The sequence below is a fragment of the Diorhabda sublineata genome, chromosome X (genome assembly GCF_026230105.1).
Source record: "Diorhabda sublineata isolate icDioSubl1.1 chromosome X, icDioSubl1.1, whole genome shotgun sequence".
Taxonomy (NCBI): Eukaryota; Metazoa; Arthropoda; class Insecta; order Coleoptera; family Chrysomelidae; genus Diorhabda; species Diorhabda sublineata.
The window spans coordinates 40,335,291-40,360,291 of NC_079485.1; the positions used below are offsets into that span (position 1 = coordinate 40,335,291).

A 25,001-nucleotide genomic window follows, 5' to 3' on the forward strand; every position below is an offset into this window, starting at 1 on the left:
GGCTCAATGCATTTTTAATACGGAATATTTGATTGAAAATAAAACAGTATGCAACTGGATCTCAATTAACACCTCAATACTTTCACCTTCATTTTTTAATTTTGTAGTATTAGTCACGTCAAAATATCGATCGCTTTTAAATATAAAAATGCATGTAATAACAAGTACCTACTGTTTTCGGTGGGTTTTGCGAAGTTATCTGATTATTGAATGATTCTTCTCGATAATTTGGAATGGACAGGTTTTCCGTCAGAAAATATTCTTTGTACTCATGACAAAAATTATCTGAAGGTAAACTCTTCTTCTTCTTCTTCTTATTCAGTCGTGGTTATTGAACGCGCGTCAGACAGTGCAATTGCGAGTGTAGTGTAGTGTAAACAGTGTGTTAATTAAGAATATCACCAACGGTTCTAGTAATTCTAACAAAGTAATGTTGTAGCTGTTGGTCTTCAAGTACTTGAAGAACTTGATGTATCGAGCTTTACCAAGAGTAACTTTTTGGTGTAAAATTAAGTGATAGTTAAGTTCACTTGGAATTTTTATTATTAAATCCCGCTTCCCCCCATCTCTTATTTGAAGATATAGACTAAAACTTGTAAAATCAAATATACGCTTAATTTATTGAAGAATACGGTAATCATAGTTTAAATGCATCGTAATTAGACAAAATTTGTAAATTATTCATTTTATAATTTTTGGTATTTAATTACGCCCTCTGGTGGTGGACCTACAACTCTGTAAATAATTTCCAGGTTTTGTGTCTGCGGTAAAATTATATTTTCCCCATTTTATTCATATAATACTTCAAATACTACTGTATTTAATTGCAATTATGTATTTAATGCCTAATTTTATCATGTTAAAATCATTATAAAAAAATTAATTGTATAATGAATTAATTCAAACGTGGAATGTAGATTTATTCGATAGTTTTATTGAACGCACCGTTCACGAATGAAAAACATGTACGGTGGATAACTGAAAAACAATATGACAATAGATAAATAAAGAGATTTTCTTCGAGTAAATATTGAATTGTGACGTTTAGAATATTCTGTATTTTGTAAATAGAACATTTATTTATCTAATGAAGCGATTTATTTTATGATATATATATATAACCTGGCTTTTTAAATTCTGATTAGACCGCAAAATGCTACTGTCGTAATGAAATTATTATACGAAGAACAAAGCAGGAGACTGGATAAGCAAATTGTAGTAAGACCAGAAGACCACATTCCAGGTGCAGTAGACTGTGACGATACATCGAGCATGAAACAAACTATGGATGCTCATCAAACCGTTCGACCGTAAATGTTTTGATTGTCATTTGTTTTGAAAACTGAATGTGCCAAATTAGGATTAATAATTTAATATCGATATACTTCCCATGAAATTTGCTCAACGGGAAAAATATTATCTTGTCTGGTTTTCTTCCGTTTGTTTGAAATGTGTGTTTAATAATTTGAAACAGGTTTATTTGGGGTAAATCATTGAATTTTAGTTTAGTATGCGTGACTACTGAATGTTGATTTCAATGATTTAGTTTTCAATATTTTCAAACGTCATTTTATTCATATAGTAAGTAGATCGTGAACTAATGAATAAATTCATTTTCTATGTTATTGATTAAAACCGTCATCATAAAAATTTCACTTCATTGTTATATACAACGAACAATTACTTAGAACTATAAATTAACTAACGTTCATGTATTGAAATTTTCAACATTTCTTCATTGATTTATGGTTTATTCTTTTATTTATTTCTGTTTTTAAATCGTCGTAATCGGGTAGCAAATTTATTATGATTATCATTTTAAAAACAGCTCTATTTTAAAGCGTAAAATGTATGTAAAAAGACAATAATTACTACAATTTTTTGAGATATACTCTAAATTGATTGTTGTAAAATATGAAATGTTCCTATTTATTGAAATATATCAGGGAGACATTTCAGGAAATTTACTGAAATAGTTACTGGTTCTCGCAACATTAGTTCTCCGTTGATGTGTCTTATGAAATATGGCTTAAATTGAGCCCAAGATCTGGTTCGCTCTTTCGCATGCCATGTCGAATACATATTTTCCTTTTATCGTTTCATTCACATTATATGGTATAGATTGTCTACGTGCTTGATTCCACTGAAATTATTAATTAACAACTAAGTTACGTAACTCGATCGATTTGGTGGTAGCTAAAAATGGGTGGGGAACATCCAATAAAAGCGAAAATACTCCAAATCCCCAAATAGGGGACCAGACAGTTCTATGTTGACGTTATGGAGAGACTGGGGGAATGCATTTCCTATGAGAGACGGGCTGGATCTTGCATAACGGCAACGCATTGATTATGCAAGCTGTAACCGTGGTTCTAAAAGGGTTTACGTCATCTTATTACTACTTCATCACCATGATCATCAAGGAATTCCATACCAATGTAATATAATATAATGTTTTGTAGTTAAATAACTTTTTATACGGCTTTTTCGGAATTCAAATTAAATCTCTTCCTTCTACGATTCTTTTGGGCCTCTTATATAGTAGCTTATCTAATAGCTTTAAAATTACAGAGATTAGAGATATTTGCCCGAAGGAATATATTAGAATAAAAATGTTTCTATACAAACAAAACTTACAGGAAAAAAGAAAATAATAAACGTGTAAAATGAAAATTCACTCACATTATTTTAAAAGATAATTATATTCTCAGAACCTAATTTCACTAACATTGATCACTCATAATAAGAATAATAAATCGTGAGCGCAGTACATTGTTTTTTTAAATTGAGGGCAATACATATTTTTCAAATAATTTCAATTTCAACAGAATTCGGAGCTGTAAATAGATTACACCCAATAATTATTTAATTGAATACAGATAAAAATAAATAAAGCACTACATTGCAATTCCTTTTTATTAATTATGCGGATTAAAAAGGAATAAGTACAATATTTTGGCAAGGAAACACCAAAGTGGACTAATTTCAATATATTTTCCGAGCTTTCGAATACTTTCCGGTGATTTTTGATATTATTAAAGCTTTTAAATTAAAAATTTTTAAACTCGTAGAATTCAAAATTCAATATTCAAATTGACGTTGATAGGAAAATTTTGAAAAGCGTCAATAGTATCAAAAATCACCGGAAATCTTAATTAATTATTTCCCAGACGATGAATACATAATATGGTGGGCCGATAAAACGAATTTTTCTTTTTTACAATGCTATACCGCGGAAAACTTGTCTGTGGGATAGGTGAGTAAAATGCAATTTTAAAAAGAAAAAAATATTGAATCCCCAGCTAGTGCAGTGTCCTTGAAATTTCGATTTCCTTGCCACGTTCCCAATAAAAAACTTTTGGTAAAACAATAAAAAACTTGCACGCTTTTGGTCAATGTCATGTCATGCATCGATATTTTCGGGGATTGACACAGAAACTGGCCTTCCCGATCGGTCATCATCTATCTTCAATTGATAATTTGAAGCTTGCAGTCCAATTTTTCACGATCGCATACGAAGGACATTGATCACCAAGGGTATTAAGCATATCTTCGTAAATCTGCTTACCTCTTAATCCTTTTAAACACAGGTACTTGATGATGACTCAATACTTCAATTTTTCGATTTCCACAATTTCGGTGGATATATTTTTTCTTTTAATTTATTGCGTAACTCTGGTTTCCTTTTTTGACGTCAAACTTTACACTTACACTTCTAATAAATTATTGTTCGTTGCTATGGTAACGCAATATTTTGTTTATGCATGGAACTGGTCTAGTTAACTGTCAAAATTCACCGGAAATCTCAATTAATTATTTAGATAGATTTCCAGACAGTTTCTATATAACTACATGTCAATATTTATATCGAAAGAATTTAGTTTTAGGAAAAATAGCTTCCCAAGTTTCTTTTATGTATAGATCTTTGTTGTGCGTGTTTTAAGTTAGCGTTGTGACATTTCTAATATTATATCATCACATAAAACTTCGAACATAATTGTGAATTTAAATATGAATATAATATTCAAACATTGTTATAATTTCTGTATTTTAGGATGTTCTCGATGCTTTTTTGAAATAACAAAAAAAATTTACACTATCTTAACAATAGTTTTGAATCAAATTCCTATAGAAATTATATAAAATTTAGGTGAGAAGACCTATAGCCATATTCAACTATATCTATTTTGTTCACGTCTTTCTCACCTATTTATTTAATCTTGTCTGTCTATCTCGACATGTTCTCCATTCACTCTCGTTTCCCTAGGACGGTATTGTCTTGAAATTGTCATTTCAGTTACGTGATATCGTTCTACAATTTGCTCTTAGCATCGTCCAAAGTTTTATAATGTTACGTGGAAAAGGCAGGTTATTGGTTTGAGTTTCTTTATTGTGAGGCACCTTCTGAAATGCTACCCAAACAATAAAAATCGCCCAAAGAGTTAAATTAAACATATAGTTTGATACGAAAAATAGAAAAAACATAACATATTTTCTTGATGCGTAGACAATTATTTCCAGAATAAAACTGAATATTAATTTAAATATAGCTGAGAATTATAAACAATGAACTCGACTTTTCGGCTCCCAATTTGAAGCCATTATCAAGAGAGGGAGCAGGGAGGTTATTAGTTCATTGATAACAAAAACAAATCACCCCTTTTTGGTTTTTAAAAAAATCAAAATGATTAAAATATAAATGATAGGCACATTTTCTTTTATTTGGAACAAATTCTTTGCTAACTAGTTTATAAACGTTTTGTTGTGGGACTGTGGCGACAAACCACAAATTACTCACATTAATTAGACGAGAATTCCGGTTTAATACATTTTTAATCTAATTTTTAACTATTTTGTTCAAAACCTTTATAATAATCCAATCCAATTGCAGGTGATAGTAGCTTGGTTGTTACGAATGTTGTTGAATTTTTATAAAATTTGTTTTTCCAACATCAGAAAGATATGCATAGATCACACTGTTCATTTTGAGCCGTATAAGGTGTTTTTAAAAATAAGCGTTTATTTTGTAGTTATTTTCAGCTGTTAAATACATTAAATATGTTAAATAATTGATGTATCTTCCACAACTTATTGGTTTTCTACACCTGTCAATTTAAAGTTTATTGTCTTCCTTCTTAATAAATTCGGTGTCAACGGAAGGTTCGTATATATTAATCGAAACTATTGAAGTAAAACAGCAACTTTTTGATTAAGAATAGCTTGAACGGCAGAACAGATGTAACAAAATAATATATTGTGGATACATTAGGGGAATATGACACAGTGAAAATGTGGTAGGCAGTCGTTTACAGAGGAATATGCTGGAGGCACTCTGAATTAACGCAGTATTTACATCTTTTGATATTTTTCGTCCACATTTTTCCTCCTTTTGTATTCATGTTATTTTTTTAATTTAGTCAGTGCCGCCCAGCTTGCTGAAGGAAGATAACAACGGTTACGGAAATACATCACCATTTACATATTTTTTGTGATCGTTTTGTAAATATACTTTTTTAGAAAGACCTTACCATTATTATGTGGAAGAATCGTGTTACATATATAGATAAATAAATCCTTTCACAAAAAGCATCAATACTAAAAACTTCTCAATAAACCTCTTCTTATATTCAGTTATTATAGCAAAATAAAATAGTTTCAACTAGATTCGTGATGTTGTTATTGAAACAGTGTTTGTAGAGTTTGTACTCTAATTATTTTCAAATTACACCTATGTCAGTGAAATTCAGCGTAATTTAACATATACCAATTAAAGAATTACAATGTAAATTATTACTCACCATCCAGAGGTCTTATAAACGAGTGAATATATTAAGATTCATGATATGACGGATAATGCTAATGAGAATGATTATGTTTAAAATGGTTTGATTATCAAATATAGAGTCACCAAATGTTACTCTTGCCGGATATGTTAATTTGCTCTAAATTAATTTACATACAGTGTGGCTCATTTAGATTTGTTTTGAAATGCTAAGCTTAAACTAAAATATTTGAATAATATTTTCCAATTAAATCGAGCACTCTTATTGGGATATTTATATAATGTCTCCTACATATATAACATCTGAAATCATTTATCAATTTCAACCAGCATCTACATACGGTATAAAGTTTCTAAAAATTATTTCAATTTCCAGTCAAATTCCAATTTTCGTAGTTTTTACTGTGGACAGTTCTTAGAATAAACTACAAATCGAGAAAAAATATGTCTAAGATAAACTATGGCTCAAAAAATATATAAGTAAAGTCGGTTTTCATTTATTAAAATTTCTGCCCCTCAACATGTTATTTAGATCTTTCTTATCATTTATAGCTTTTTGGTTTGGTATGAATGTGAACCATTTCTAAAAATTCTCTTCTGTTTTTGAATCTTTATAATCGAATTTATGTTTTTGTTTGATATTTCATGGTTCGTTAACGCAGTCTTATTTTTTTTATGGTATTGATGACCTTTTAGTCTATTTTCTAAATACTGAGATGTTTGCCCTATGTAGACAGCGTCACAATTAGTACAAGTCACTTGATATATAATATTACTTCTTTTGTTTTTTGGTGTTTTAGATTTCAATTTAGTGAAATATTTGAATAATGTAATATGGTAAGGAAAAATACACGAAAAAGAGAATTTTTAGAAAAGGTTTACATTCATAAGAATGATAAAGCTCTATTTTGTAAATTCTAATAAATTTAATATATTTGAGATGAATAAATACAGATATTTTATATATTTTATTTAACACTTTCGTACTCTTCTTCTAAAATCTCTGGAAAGCAAGAGCCAATGTGAATATTGATTCCATCAAACTCTGAAGCAACTATAGTTGCCATCTGGGTTAAAATTAATTGCCGTAAAATCCCGAAAGTACAGGTTTTACAAATCGAAACAGATACATGTCAGGTAGGGGGGTTATAATCAGGATTTTTTAAAAAAATTATGCCTTTAGTGAAAAAAATGAGTACTGAAGATACCGTATGACGGGGGAGGGGGGTATATTCGAGAGAGGAACTATTTTTGGGATTTCACGGTATATACCAATCTTACAAAAAAAAAGAGTTGGTTTACAAAGAAGTATTTATTCTTTGGAAAAACTGTAAAATTCAGAAATTAAACAAATATATATGTTAGTCTTTGTATGAAACGAAATTTTTTAAAAATATTAACAAAATATTTTTATCGGCGTTAAACTGTTATTGTTACTTTTAGCGATTTAAGACCTTAATGTCAAACTAAACGAAACGGTATCTATTATGTACAAAATATGTATTGTTAACCTTTATCGATAAATTTTATCTTGAAAATATTCTATTTGAATGTTAGAAAAGAATTCCAAAAAGTAATTCAAATGTTGCCGCTAAGCGGATAGGACATGGTTTGACATATATTTCAAGACAATCACTACAGCATATTAAAACGTTCACCTGTAGAAAAAATGTGAGCGTTGATTTATAATGTTAATATTTAAGACATGTACTATGTGATTTGAAGTTACAATACATATATTTATGCTTCTAGCCAGACGCGAAGCGTCAAGATAAAATTAAATCAAAATAAAAATCAGTCTAAGATGTCAAGAAGATTTAATAAAATAATATATATTAACTCAAAAAGTTGAAGAAAACTTATGTTTTCAACCATGTGGTAACATATTCTTTTAGCTCGTCATTATCGGGCTTCATGGAGTATGATCGAACACTTTACAGCCAAATTCCTGTAGGATTAGGTTTCAGTTTTGAATAACTGATCATGATATTTGCGGAAATTCCCCGGCAAGAGCACTAATTGTAAACTTACGGTTTTGCTTCTCTTTAATCGCGTGAACCAGTTTATCAGTAACTAAAGGCAGGAGTCCACATCGTTTTTCATCGTGTCCTTCATTGAATTTTGTCTGTAAACTTTACAGATTTACCAATAAATTTCAATTGGTTCAACTTTCCATGCATTTAGAAAACGAATCACAGATCTGATCTGACATCATAAATAAGCACTATAAAACAAGAAATGTCGGCAGCAGCGATCTGAATATAGCGTATGTTACTTCTGTTTCTTTCAATTAAAATTTCGTTTAAAAGCATATAATTCTGCATTCTAGTATGAATATTTATTCTGGGTGAACATTCTAACCATGAGGAATACGATATAAACAAACGCGGATCTGATTTGCACGTAGTATACATACTCTGTAATTTTAATTTTGCAGCTATTCATCAGAATTACGTATTAACCACACCCATCGTTTAACCGTTTTATTTTACATACATTCATTAAATCCTAATGGTATTATGCGAAATTTAGGGTAAAAGACGGTTACATAATGGCATTTTCATTAGTTCTCCCCCTACTCACTTTATCCTAAGGCTTTCCTTTCTGTTAAATATATTATTTGTGACAATAACTAGTTTGGTTTCTTCTTAAATAGTTTTCATGTTTTTGGGATTGTTGAACAATCCACTGTACTAACAGTCAAAGATAATATGTACTACAGTTATTGTCATAATTTTTTTTGTCGTCATCAGAGCTTGAACCCTTGAACCTACATATGATTTCGTTTCTTCATAGCAACCTACTAGTGTGGTTTACTTTAGATTAAACAAATAACATGTGCTACATAACGCACTATAAATGAAATTTTGTGTGCGGAAGTACAACAGAAGACAAATAATTTAATTAATTTTGTTACATTAATTCGCAGATGAATCAGAAAAATCATTGATCCTAATTCAAGCAATTCAACGAATAAATTACCTAAACGGATTGCGTAGGATTAGTCTAAAACCAAACATATTTTCTAAAAAAAAAAAAACTTTAGTTATCGAAATCCGACACCCACTGTATATCCACAATATAAAGTAGGACATATTATTTAACAACATACTTTACGCTCTCATAATGTTTGGTATTCCATAATGACAATAAAATATTATTTGTATCTCGTTGTTTATTTACTCTGGTATGATTTGCATAATTGTTCGGAGATTAACCTTCGCTGCCAAGGTTCAGGTAAACGATTCTCTACAAATATTTTTAAACAATTAAAATTCCAAAGAACCATTAAATTGAAAGAGCAGTTATGAACCAATAGTGACAGATGCTATTTGTTCAAACAAATCATAGAACAGACAATAAACAAAATAATTGTATAATATAATGAAGTGGCTATCGAGAAATAATAAAGAATTTAATAAAAACAAAACTAATCTCTATTTGCATTCTGTCAATGTATATACTATTCCACCATTTAGTTTATTAACTTCACTATGACATTCTAAAACTACCATTTGGGCAATAGCCGAATTCCAAATAAAAGAAACTGTCAAAAATAATCCGCAAATTTGATCACAAAATTCCGTCGTTCTCGACCAAACAATTCAAGAGAGGATCAGTAAACTAAAACTTAACCTAACTTAACTCGAATTATTTAAAAGATAGATAATTCTTAATTATTTCTCAGCTGTTGTCTTATGAAGTTTGCAATAGTTTTCGATTGGTTCTGCAATCTGACTCCCAAACTCCCACATTTCTTCTATAATGCATTTATTTTTATTTTGTCATGTTTGTTCTTCGTATCGCAATTGAATTTACTGCGTTTCGACCTAGATTTGCAATTTTTCATGTAATCCTCAGTGCAACAAAAGTATTTAGAAACTTATGTCTAAAGTAAGCATAAAAATTGACGGATCAAGACTATATATATATATATATATAATATAATTTTCATGAATCGCATATTCGAGATTGTTACATCAGCAGCTGGAAATTAATTAAAATCTCAATTTTGTTAATAATTATTCAAGAAAATAATTATTCATTATAACGTAAAACGGCGGCATACCCATCTTCAGAATTTTATTATTAACATTGGATATAAAATGGAATTTACGATCGAGCAGAAGGAAAATATTCTTTGTCAATTTTATTGAAACAAAACTGCTGGTCCCTAGGAATGTAGCATTTCTTTGAAGCTCCCGATTCAATCACATTCAAATAAAAACGATTTTTTGCTTACCTTTTACATAGGCCACTCAACTTTAATGATCATATTAGTTATATGTATTTGTGGTGTTTTATATCTTAAGATTATTTCTATACAAGGTTATTAAAACTGTTATTTTCATGATATTGATATTACTAGATGTCGTAAGTGTTCCATTGGTTCTGTTAGTATAGAAAATATATAATAATGTGTATTAACTACAACTTATTAATAAAGAATTTTGCTTATTTATATTGATCTATAGATCACCTTCATCATGAATATTTGGATCTTTCTTATCATTTAAAGCTTTTTGGTTCTTATGAATGAAAACCATTTCTAAAAATTCTCTTATTCGTGTATTAGATTCCGTTCCAAGAATTTTTGAATCTTTATAATCGAATTTATGTTTTTGTTTGATATTTCATGGTTCGTTAACGCAGTTTTATTTTTTTTATGGTATTGATGACCTTTTAGTCTATTTTCTAAATACTGAGATGTTTGCCCTATGTAGACAGCGTCACAATTAGTACAAGTCACTTGATATATAATATTACTTCTTTTGTTTTTTGGTGTTTTGGATTTTAATTTAGTGAAATATTTGGATAATGTATTATGGTAAGGAAAAATACACGAAAAAGAGAATTTTTAGAAAAGGTTTACATTCATAAGAACGAAAAAGCTATAAATGATAAAAAAGATCTAAATAATTTAAGTAAAATTTTGTAAATTCTAATAAATTTAATATATTTGAGATGTGGAAACAAAGGAAAATTAATTTTTCTTATTGGAACAAAGTTGATCTATAGATCAATATAAATAAGCAAATTGTCATATCCAGGGCCGGATTAAGATTTATAAGACCCGGGGCTAAAATAATGACGGGGCCCCCTTGTGGAATTCGGAAACCCGGAAAAATTCACAAAATAATATTATAAATACGTTAGATTTGTGGTATCAACACATCAAAAAAATAGTATAGAAAAGTCGAAACGTCAAAATTTATCTTTCTTTTAAAAACTATCAAAAAAAAACTAATTTTGAAACAGAAGAGACCTAAAATCAAGAACATTTAGATGCATTAATATATCAAAAGGTCTAATAAATTGAAGAAATTTATATATATAGTTAATTTTATTATTGTTATACATTTATACATATTTATTATATTGTACTTGATCATAATGTCAGTCCCAGACAATGAAGTATTCGAAAGCTCGGAAAATATATTAAAGTTAGTCCACTTTGATGTTTAATTGCCATGTTCCCAACTACAGTTTCCTTGGATTTTTGTTTTAATAAAGAGTACACAAATTCCAAAATTTGCTGCAACCCCAATATATCGGTTTTTGTTCTAACTAATCAGCAAAGACTATCCACCTGGTATATATACATATATATATATATATATATATATATATATATATATATATATATATATATATATATATATATATATATATATATATATTCACAGTTTTTACACAATACCAAAGATGATTTATCATGAGTATCCTGAACGAATAACTAGACTTTGTTCGAATTGCCTCGAGCTGTGGTTGAGACCTTAACCACAAATAATGATAATCATAGTTGAGTAGATTATCACAGTCGTTGTAGGCTGTAATAGAGACCAACAGACATCTTGCATATTATCGAGAAATTCTGCATACTTTTATGATTGATATATGATAGAAAAACATAGGAAATACAAATTGTGTATACTGAGAAATGAGCTTCATAGTTGGATCTAATGTGAGCTATATCTTATCTTAAAAACATAAATTAGCTTCTATATTACTGTTATTATAATGTCTTCACTATGTATCTTGCTAGTTGCCTGATCGTTTAATAATTTCAACGTATAATTTATTATGGAGAGTTCAATTATACAGTGCATTTATGAAGTCATACTTTTTCCTACTAATAGAAATTTCTTAAAACTTATCGATATAAATTGATTGAAATTTCATATGAAGTCGGGAAACATCCTTTTTGCACCTTGTATAACTGCATTTCGATAAGCAAGTTATCGTCTTCAGAGAAGTAAATTTATGTATGTCAAGTAGTGTGAATGTGAGGGTTGGTGTAATGGTAGTGTAAACATTCTATTCAGTATGAATACCGCCAACGGTTCCAGAAATTGCAACTTAGATGAACCAGTTGTGAGTTCAATACAAAATCCTAGCAACCAAAATAATTGTTGTTCTACAGATTCCAAACTTTTACGGAGACAATTCATAAGCGATTTCATTTGGAAATTTCTCAAAAAACCATCATTGTTTGACTAAATGAAAATGATATTTGATGTAGTCAGTTTTTGTTTGAAGTGACATACTATCAGATAGAAGCTGTCAGTTTTTTCAATTGTGTTACATTTTCTACTTTTTTCTTAAATTCTGTATTCTTCCTCAATCGGGAGTAAGTCTATAAGTTTTTTATTTTATTAAATTGTGCATTGGAATTTTATAAACCCGATGCCAATTTTTTATAATTTTGCGATTCGAGAACAAGGTTAAAAAAAATCCAATATACCGATTAAAAAAATTCACTGTACAAAATATTTATTACGTCAATAATAATTATTTGACTTGGAAGAGCAGAATATTTTCTCATATTGAATTTCTAGTATTGATATACATAATACAATAATCAGGGCCGGATTAAGATTTATAAGGCCCGGGGCTAAAATAATGACGGGGCCCCCTTAAGGAATTCGAAAACCCGTTAGATTTGTGGTATCAACACTTCAAAAAATACAGAATGATTTCCAAATGATGGGGCCCTCTTGGACCTGGGGCTATAGTCCCCCAAGCCCCTAGCTTAATCCGGCCCTGACAATAACAAAGTTGGTCTTATAGGAGCTATTGAGATCCATCGCCGCGGATAGGAAATAATGAGGTGAAGTTTTTTCTACTTCACTTTAACGTATCTCGACAGCGCTGTTCATTGGTACAAAAAAACAAACAAAAGATAAATGAGTTAAATTAACAGCTACCTATCTATTACAAAACGAAAACTATATTAATTATATTTTTCGAAGCAGCTTGGTAACTTTAATAACCTCCAGGACTTTCTTGATTTTTGTCGGCCAGTTGATTATCTCCTCGAGATACGGTTTCAGATTAAATTGATGGTATGCGGTGGAGTATTGTTTGCACTCAGTAAGGATGTGCGTGACAGACAAAGGAACGTCACAGCTTTGGCAAAGTAGATGGGTGGAGTGCTCCATATATTGCTCTAAGATTCTTGGATGAGGTTTATGAAGTAAGTCTTCAGATCATTGTCAAACTGAAGGATTCATTGGCATGGCGGTCTGCAGATTCGTTTTCAGTAATTCCAATGGGCCAGGAGAGTTTGGTAGATGTCAAGAATGTTTTGGACTATTGGAGGAGAGATATATTTGAAAGCTTGGCGGATGCTGTAGAGTGTATCAGTATAAACATTACGCGTCGAATATAAGCTTGAGGAACTCATAAGTTCGTGGTTTGTAGTCATCAGTATAGAGGATTAGGTTGAAAGTTTCTAGAAATAATCTCTCTACAAGAATACTAGGAGATGTTAATTGTAATTTTTTCATTTTTCCAATCAACAGTTCGATCGAAAGTTGGTGAAAATTTAATTAGAAAATTCCATATAAACGAACTAACAGAGTAAGTTAAATAATAATGGCTGATAAAAATTACTGATCATAATATATATGTTCATTTGAATTTATATTCAAACAACGTACTATTCATTGTCAAAGGAGTACAATTTTATGAAATAAGGACACAACCAATTTTATTTCATGCGTGGTTTCCACACTGTATGAATGCAAATTCTGAATGATAATTCTCTTAGGAATTTATAGTAATATTAGTTCATCAACAACGTTACGTATTCATTATGTTATTTATTAAGATGTATTGTGTAATTCGGTCGCTGTACTGTTAAATTATCTTAATAGTGTTTTTCCATCTTGAGTGGATTAAAGTAATTTTGTAATACTTCATAACCGTTAAAATTCTTGAATAGATAAAATTTCAAAATGATTGATTAGTATCTGATCTCAAGGTATATATATATATATATATATATATATATATATATATATATATATATATATATATATATATATATATATATAATATTATTTACATATACTAAATAATATTACTTAACATACTTGGCATTTCTCGGATGAGGTATAAACATTTAAAGTATTTTACGGGTTTCCTGTTAGCAATCCATGAGTGATTCGTAGTATTTGGAGAAACCACATTCTGATGTTGGATGATAATTAAAGAGTTTCAAACATATTTGTGCGCTAATTTCTCGTTCCTGGAATTGTCTATAAACTTTATTGAATTTGAAAAAATCTATTACTTGATATGAATTCTTCTGTAATAAATTTATATACAGCAATAGTGGAGTTAATAGCATGTTTAGTACATTGTTGTCATGATCTAGTTTATTTGAATTGTATTCTTGTTATTTTTGGTAATTTTACACTTTCACGGTCACTTGGTTTTTTGGCTATAGAAAATCGAAAAATGGATGGATTTTAATGATCTTGGTCTCAAAATGTTCCATTTTACGGCGGATTTAAAAAAAAATTAGTAGAAATAGTTGGAATGAAAATTTCTCATAGTTTTACTGTTTTAAATCGTAATAAAAAACGGGATTTGCAAAATAATCCTTTACAAAAAATTATCTCATTATCAGATAAAGTTCTTATATTTTTTTTTGTATTCTACATAAATTAACAAACAATTTAAAAAAAAAAATCCAAAAAGAATGATTTTTTCGGTTTTTATAGCTTAAAATGAAATCGATGAAAAACAATCAATTTTCGTGATTAGTTTCGTACTAGAGTCTTCAATGTTAATAGTTTTTGGACCATTAAAAATCGAAAAATAGATAAATTTTATAATTTTGGTCTCAAAACGTTCCATTTTACGACGAATTTATGAAAAACACGGGGGTAGTGGCTCAATTTGCGGTTTTTTTGTTATTGTTAATTAAGGTAAGGTGGGAGGGCGGGTACAGCTGCGGTTGCATTATTACGTATTGGGTTAAAACAAACAAAAAAAAAAATAACAAAGAAATATATATCCCCAATATCCGAGAATTCCGAACAGTTTTCTGTTTGTATCTTCACTCTATTTCAATTTTTTTAGCGTAAAAGCAGGAAAAATCACACTACTATTCACCATCCAGCCCTGCAGAGGAGTAATTCCTTTATCAGGTCCAAAGCCAATGAATTCCATCCTCAACATTAAAAATTTCCTCAATCCATCCAAAAAACCAAAAAACCTCTCTATCGTTATATATTATTTTATATTGTACCAATTACTGTCTTAGTTATTTTTTTATATGAAAATGTGAGGGGTCTCAACAATTGTACTGACACTCATTGTTAAATTAATGTATCAAGCAGAAGTAATTAAATTGATCTACTACATAATTTTGGAAGTTTTCAACTTTACACTAATTTTTTTTAAATTCAATAGTAATAATATGTAATATAAACAAACCTAAATTGAAATCCCCATGTAAAATCATACGAACTTATGAAACTACGAACCGACTCTCTCCTATTTAACCTAATAACTCGCACATTGAGAATTTATAAAATCGTCGAAAGTCCAGTGGAATTCATCCTCAACGATCTGTTACTAATCCGTATAAAATGTTGGTTGTTAGTTACCTCTACGTTCTAATAAATGCAAGCAATATTTTATTTAATTGAAATATACGCGTTTATATGATCATCAAGCTTCATATTTGAAGATAATGTGCCACATCCATGAATTTTACAATTTTTTTCTGTTGTATATGCAATTAATAATTTTCCATGAACATCGTTCGGCGTTCGTAATTTTTTTGTGAATTATTTGGTATATTTTTGGCCATTCTAATGAATCTAAACTAAAGAAAGGCCAATTATTGGAGAGAATGTAATACAAAAAACTTTGTTAACTTTGACATCAATATTTACAATTTTGAATGTTGATTTGTCAGAAAAAATAATGGAATCAAAAGAGCGATTCAATTTCTGTTTGGGTTGTTATTCATTCTGTAATAGAAATCCATTTCACTGTTTGAATCGTAAATGTATATGGATGAACGTTTTAATGGCTAAAATAACGTTCAATCAACTGACCGATAGCAATTGACAATATTTACTCTTATTGTATTGATATTTCTAGATATGCAATTTTCGAATCAATATGACGGCAGCGACAACACTATTATACAGTTCTCCCGAGAATTAGTATTAAATATTCCATGCTTGTACATTTGTTCACTATTTACGGTTTCTATATTTAATTATGTTGTAATTGGTGGATTACTGAAATTCCAAAACACGAAAATAACCTTTCTTTATTTTTTTATTGCAATATAAAAAAATGAAAACCGTGAAAGCGGCCAATGAATATTAAAATCGTTATTTCATTTTTTATTTATTATGAGCTATTAATGATCTAGATTATTTTAAAACATCTACAGTTGGCAAACGAGAGACTAGTAGTCTCTGAACCAGTTTTGCGAATGTCTTGAATATCCGGTGCAACCACGATACATTTCTCACCATTTGAGAGTAATGTTTCCTATTTTGAAAATGAGACTAATTCATTAAAGAAATATTGACATTCGTAAGAACGGAAACTTGTTTTTCATCACTTTCGATAAGACAATTTTTATAGAATACCACTTTTTGCCGGTAGGCACTTTAGAACATTAAATAACTGCGATTTGATTTTTGTATAAGTTTAACTTAGATGCTCTCACAAAAAATTCATGTTTAAACGAAACATCTTTTGAAAGCTAAAAGGAGGAAATATTATATGTATTATCAAATAATTTTTAAATCTATTAAAATTAGATTTTTGAGAATGAGAAAATCAGTGAAGAACAATTGAAATAATGTTAATACAAGTTTGATTGAAATCTATTCAAATTCTTCCCATCTTTATATTATTTGTATATATAAAAAGTATGACAAATTGACTTAATTACTAGTTAATGGGAAGAAGATCCAAGCTAGTGATGTATAATCCAAAGATGCAAATCTAAACTTCTAATAACAATAACCATAATAGACGCCCCATGGCTTGTTTCTAATGAAACAATCCACACGATCAAAATATGATTTGTTAAAGACGTCATCCAACAACAAAACAATTCCCACCACGCAAAAATTGAAAACCACGAAAATGCAACCCTACAACTCTTATTAGAACTCTTGAAGACCCGAAGAAGACATCAAAGAAACTGGCCAATGATTCTGATATGGAATATCTAATAATATCATAATAGCCTAACCATAATATTAGCTTATAGACATTCATTTCTAATTACTCATTGTGTTAATAGAAAAAATAACAATTTTCTTACTGAAAACCAAAGATTTCCTTATCGATGCACAAATTGTACTTTACTCAAATCAAAGTCGATGGATTTTATGTTAATATAATAAATTTCATCTGTTTAATGTGACAGTGCAGTCGAAGACAACTGCTAGTAATCAGAAACCATGGAGATCCTGCGTTCATCATTATTTTAACTGACCACTTTTGTGAGTTGATTGAAGTTCCATAAAAATATTTTCTTCCATATAACAATCGCCAGAGCAACTACCGCATGAATATCTGAAATCTGTTTTAACCATATCAAAAGTTTTTTATCTTTTAGTTCTCATATTTTAATTCATATTTATAAAATAGATTATACATTTTACTCAAACGGTTTAGATCTTTGTTTCATCTTTGAATTCTTATAATTAAATGTATGTTCATGATTTGTTAATACAGTTTTATTTTTTCATTGTTTTGATGACTTTTTAATCTATTTTCTTAATATACAGATGTCTGTCCCGTGTAAACTGCATCACAATTATCACAAGGAACTTCATTTAATGTTATCTTTTATTTTTCGTTTTTTGAATTGAATTTAGTGAAATATTTCGATAATGTCCAATCTAATATCATAGTTATTAAAATAATTTGATACTTTTGAGAAATTACTTTTACATATGGAAATGGAAGGTGTTTCTGCTCAAAATTGTTCTCAATTTCGAGTTGGGTCTACGTTAGTTTTTCAAGTATTATGAACATCGTATTCATTGCGTTAAATATGTATTGAAAAGTTACGTAATGCGGAATTTCAACACATATCTAATATATGTAGAAGAGTTTCAGCAATTCTTGCTCATATTTAATGTAAATGGATGAGACATGTGTCCTCAGTTTCAATGATAACATCCAAGGATGTAGAAAAAATAACAATTACTATATTGCTTCATTATACCTAAATTATGCGATAAGAAAATAATTGTTTCAAATATAATGAATTTCTGAATGTATTACATAAGGGTTGTGATTTTCAGCATTTTATATGGTGGTAATACTAAAAAATATTTGTTTTACTAATATACTTTATCTTATTTTTGAAATTTTACATAGAGAATGGGTTTTCTGAATAATATGCTATCTATCAAGTTGAATTTCAAAGAAACGCACTCAACATCAACAAACATTACATGAGATGTAACATCTTTCCAAATAGATGTCGATTCAGGCAAAAAAACAAAATATTTATTATAAACTGAGATTCTAGATAATGTGACGTTTCTCATGATTTTTTTTTTATTTTCCAATCTGCTCAAAATATTTTTTTATAAAAATCGAAGTTTGAAATACCGGAGATCATTTCTGTAAAAAAGTTGCTTATTCAAAAAGACCAAAAATCAAGAACATTAGTTCATATATAAATTTTGCACATTCAGATCTTGCTATATTTAATTCTTGAATATATATTCTTGATTTTACGACTGTTTCCACCTAATTTCGCTCTTCAACATCCCCTTTACTAGCAAATTATAGGTAAGGGATTATATTTTGGACTATTTTTATCTGTTTTACCTTTCGCCTTAGAAAGAGAGAATTGGAAGTTTTTCATGGAAACCCGTATCCTTCATATCTTTTAGGGGAAATTTTATACATATTTACCATATATAAAATCCAATAATAAATTGTTGGATGCATTTGAAAGCATTGATGTTAGTGAATGTATAAAAAGCTTCTCTATAGTTTAGTGGTCAAGGAATAAACGTGAAGATTCCCGCTGGAAAAGGATTATGGGTGGGAAAATTTAATATAAAACAGGTAAGTCAAGGTCAAGGTTTTAGTTTACCTCCATTCTCTGAAGACGATAATTTGGTTATAAATTGAAATAAACCAATTGGTCAGATTGTAATTTAAAAGAAAAAAATTGCATAGCAACAATAAATACTTTCTTCAAATATAACATAGAATCACGTAGCTGGGAAGGTATGGACACATTTATCGAAAAAATGGAGAGAATTTATTGAGAAATATAAGAGTAGCTAAGGGATGACCAAGAACAAGATGGGAATAGGAATATTGAGAAAAAGTAAGTAAGAGACGGACAGCTATGAAAAAGTTGTGAAGAAACTATGTCACATTGCAGCTATTAGAGAACCAGGGAAAGGACAATTGACTAATCCTTAATGATGAATGGATTGTTAAGACACCTCCTTGGGGTATGACTACCAGTCCCATAGGAATCTTAGACTTTTATAATATTTGTTGATAAATCGTTGTGATTTTAGTTGTTTTGATCTATCAAAATGTAATATCAGAATTTTTATCAGTTTGAAAACCAATTTTCGTTTAAAGAAGATCTATATTTTTTAACGATTACGTATGAAAATATCTGCGAGATTAGAATTTGGAGAAATTTTTGTATTTATATATATATTTCAAATAACTGTAACACTATCACACACCTTTTCTACACAGTTGTTTATAAAAGATCACAAATTTTTCTGCGAAATAAATATAGGAGCAACTTATGAAATTTCTTTCGTCGAAAAACATCTATTAACTGTAATCAATATTTTGTTAAAAAGGACGTATTAGTTACAGTAGTACATTTCTACCGTTTCGCTTTTAATGTATTTTTTTTAATTACATCCTAGTTGATTCATATTTAGTTTCATTTAGATTCATGTTAGCTCTTTTTAAACTTGCTGATAACATGTAGGCATTTATCTTGTTTGGTAGCAAACACATATACAATTTACACTCTGTTTTTCTAATTTCTAATTTTATCTTTTCGTTGACGTTTTCAATAAGAGACACAAAGCTTCAAAACATATATTGATCCAAAAACATTTAATATGGCTAAATAAATACCAATTTACATATATTAATATTATTCTTAGCTTCTTGTAATACAATACTTTTTTCTGCATATTATACTTGCTAATCAATCTCACAATTTTCATTCACAATGAATGTTAATAACTCAGGATAATTATTGCAGTAATATTTAAGGTCTTGCCTCGATTAAAAATTCAAACAATGAATTGATGCTGTGTTTGTGATAATTCCAGTTTCATTTGTATTTAGAGATTGTATTCGAATACAGAACATACTTTCAAGAATAACACTTATCACCAGATACTTTTCGATTAAAGATTGGTTCACTCGATCTAATTGTTCTGTATTAAAAGTTTGGTCAGGATTCAGCACGTATTCTCCACGAAACCCAGAAAAACTCCTTTTTGGGATGTAAATCCAGCTTCATAGTACTTTGTGGTGATTAATTAGAGAGTCGTATATACGACCAATTTTTGGATTTGTGGCTTTAGACAGATGATAGGAGACCCAAACATCTGCTCTGTTCATTTTTACAATCTGCTGCAAATGTTCTTGAATTGTAGACCAATGTTGGTTGAGAGTTTCTTGAATGTTTGAAACGAAATTACTCCCACTTCTATCCTAGCATGTGGTTGTCTAATGCTGTTGGTATTCCTGATGAAGAAACCAGAGATACTACCCTTGCGAAAATGAAAAAGTATATAATGCCAGACATGCTCTTCTGAATATTGGTTGGCCATTTTATCCCAATTTGCAAAAAAGACTTTGGAAGAGAATAAGTCACAATAACCTTCAAATGTCCTTGACACACTCACAAAAAACTGACAATAAAGGTATTTGAAACTTTATATATTTCAATAAAGTAGCTTAATTATGTAATAATAAAAGTAATTTATTATTACTAATGGTTATCCGAATTCGAGCCCAACAAAACTAATATCTACTAAACTATTTTTTTAAGAACGAGAAACATGAAAAAGGAAATTAGTTGAAGGCCATCAGAAAAAGAAACCAACTCGATTTAAATCAAGAAATTAGTTGTGGCGGACGTTATGCATATTTTATGTTTTTATTGCTAAGTCGAAATCTGTTTAGGTACCTAAATTGTTCAGTCAATCATGCAGAAAGTGATATGTTTAATATACGGTTCGAATCTACTTCAACAAAACAACATATTTTTTGATATTAACTTTTCAATTGACATTGGTTACATCCAATCCAACAAAAAATTCATAATGCCATTTTTTTCCTTAAAATTTACCCAACAATGAAAACATTTTTTCTTAATATAAGTATTGAAACTAAATATACAATAAGATGACATCAGAAACGTGGCGGTAGCCTCTGAAAAATCAATTCACCCTCGTAAAACTAAAAGTTGGAATTGTGGCGTAGAAAATAATAAATATCTATTGTTTGGAACTTTTAAAATGTAATGATAAGTAGATAATTGACAATATACTTTTACTGAATAAAATATTTTTTGTATAACATGTAATCACCAGTTATGGGAACGCTTCTAGTAACCCGACACCGCTAGACTGCTGAATTGCAATCCCACAGATACCTTTCATCGTAACATATTTCAATGTCCTAATTAGATTTTATTCAGCTTTCGAGTTGTAAGCCACAATATTAGGAATGAAATATATTTACAATTCATTTACCGACGTCTAATTATAATAAATGTGATGGAACTGATACAGTTTTACATCATAAATACGCGTCTTGTTCATCTAATGAATTACTCTGTGGTAACACAAAAACTCTAGTTTTAAAGAAAGAAAGATCCCCCTTGGCCATTGAATTAAACATATTCCATTGAATCGGTATGCCTATAACAGCATTTCATTGATCAGTTTGGTTCACGATTGTCTCAAAAATGGCAAAAAGAAACTGAAACAAAAGGAAACAAGTTTGCAAACAACTATGGCATCAACATCCCACGTTAAGACGCTTGCCAAACTGCTGCCATATACAGATACCGGTTGGGCTATAACTTGAAGGAAGCTTATAAAAATTGAATTTGCCTTCCAAATGGAATTTCTAATTTTATCTGTACTGGACGCACCGCTATACCAGTCTACAGAGAATATATTTTTATTTTCAGTTAAGACGACATTTCAAAATATTTTATTGTCACCACTATTTGTAAAAGGGCTTTATACCAAGTAAACGGTAATCTAGATTTCATTCTGTTACTTGTAAAAAATTTCAATTATAGTTTCCGAGTAGTTTAAAATATGTTTGTTTACCAATTTGTATTAGAAATCTGGAAGAACATATGCACACTTGTTGAAATTAATTCGAGATTATTTTCGCTACCTAATTATAAGAAACTGTTTTTCTTTGATTCGTAATTATATAAATTTCAGTTGAAAATATTATTACTACAGAAACCGAATTTCTAAACACTGTTAATTTTTTTCCAAACACTTATACACAATATACACACAATGTCTCGTCCCCCAAAGTTTTGGTAAAGAAATAGTTTCTTAAAACAAAAAATACTATTAAATATACTGTTTATTGAATATTTTGTTTACGAAAAAAGATTATTTATTCCATAAATGCTGCCGTAAATGGTTGATATTGGTAGTAAAGTGGTAAAGTCGACGGTAAGGTTTTTTCAAGAAGCGGTGTTCAAAGAATTAAAGGTCAAATCTGTAAAACGGCGAAACTGATCGTCAAGAAAATTGGTGAAATCAAGTTATTAGAGAGATAACAATAAACTTGGATGGGTAATTATACATTTTAAATGTACATATGCGTACTTGAATATCTGGTGCCTTAATTTAACTACGACGCAATTTAGTACTTAACGAGGTAACGCAGTAAATCAAATATTAAGCAACCAAATTCTGAGTTTTCTTACTCTGTATTATTCGAAGGTGTTATTTTATTAATTTTCCCTTTCTTATTTTGATTTTTATATATTCTAATTGATTCGAGAGTGGTGTAACACTACAGTTGATTTCAGTGTGACTTACAGTCTGACTTACAGTGAAGTACATTGGAATGTACTTTTGGGACCACATATTTTGAATGGTTCTAGCTATCGAGTGATGATTTAATTAAAATGCGGTTCAAGTATCTTTTATAGCACTTTCTCTTTGATGAATGGCAAGATCCGTGGGAATATAACTTGATTATTTTCAACGAAACATTGTATTTTTTTGTTTCCCTTATCCATACAAAATAAAGCATTTTCTATCCTACATTGAAATAATTATTAGATTACATCGTTCAATTTTAATAATCTACAACAATTTAAGATGTGACAAAAATTTCATAGGGAATGGGAAACTTTGATTAACATAACGTAGATGATTAGAATGTGGGTTTATTTCAATAATATAGATATGCAATCTTAAAAACTTACCGATGAAAAATGTTATTATCGAAAGTTGAGATATTTAAAAAAGCTCCTAATACTCCTAGGTCAGTCGAGACTGTAACATTTTTTATGCAAGTGGAATATTCATTTGTAATCATGCAACAAAATTTCAAATCAGGTACTTGTTAATGTGTTTTTAGTCAAAACTACGTTCCTGGACTTTTCTCCCACGAATTCTGTAGCTGGTAGCAAAATTTCAACATGTACAAACACAATAAAACACACATATTCATATTTCTTTGCAAACTCACGCTCTTATTAACGACTGAAGGTCATCGGGTAGCATTCTTTAAAGTTTAAATCTATACGCGACACAAAGAGCTAAACTCTTCTTCATGGCGTTCGAGCAATAATCTCTTTTTTTATAATTACACTTAACTATTATCGGCTGGTTGGTTCGAGAATTTAGTAATATTTCTTATAATAGTTGTATGTAATGTTTCAAATACCTTTATAATTATCTCACAATTTAGATGTCGTGTGCTAGACGTAATAAAATACATCAGAAAGAATATTTATATACCCTATTAAAATTGAATGCTTTTAAGTAGACAATTATTACTGCTAATTCTGTCCGTTTCTACAAGGCGAACAGAAGAAAACGACTCAATGTCCATTTTAATACCAAAAAGGTGAAAGATCAGTTACCGATTAAAGGTAATTTCGATTTCAACATATCCTGAAATGTTCTAACGACCTTCTAAGGTCATTGTAAAGATCTATAGGTAATTAATCATCTGTAAACTCCAATAGTCGTATTATATAGATCCACTGGGTGTCCACACTATGTAAATATGAATTCGTCGTTGAAATTAGAGGTGATAATGTGGTCGCTTTGTGAATGGACGATTTTCCAAAAAAATATTATATATTAAATAGACGCACAACAAAATTTTTCGCATCATTTGTTCCAAAATAAAAATTTATAAAAAAAACCAATTAATTCAAATTCTTGTCTTGAATTTTCTAGTTATTTTAATTGCCGAAAATAAGGTAAGTATGCAATCTCTACGTGTACAATTCCATGTCAAAAATTACAATTCTTAATCGGTTAAAAATGTTATGAAAATTATAAATTATTTAAGTTGAGATTCACATTTTTCTATATCGTCTTGTGATTGTGATAGCGATAATCATAAATTGAAGTTGTGTAGTAAAAATTTAAGTTTGACAAAAAAACAATTGGCTTCAATTTTTGAAATAATAAAAATCGCCATTTGATTATCTGTCATATTGAATTAAATAAGGCTCGGTTGACAGAGGCTTGTTATAATTTGTTTCATATGCTACGAAAAGCTGATGATGAATAGATGACTGAGCTAATGTTTTGAAGGATTATTTCAGTCAAATAATATGTGTGTGCAGCATTCACCAAGAAGTAAAGTGCATATGAAATAGAAAGTGTTGCGATTACCCCCTTAGCACATTAGAATAAAATTT

General features: G+C 29.4%; 1 protein-coding gene across 1 annotated transcript in view; it reads left to right on the plus strand.

The window, feature by feature from the left end:
* The window catches only part of LOC130451756 (protein expanded), a 61,943-nt gene that overhangs the window by 13,340 nt on the left and 23,602 nt on the right, over positions 1–25,001 (plus strand). The gene's annotated exons all lie outside the window — the stretch shown is intronic.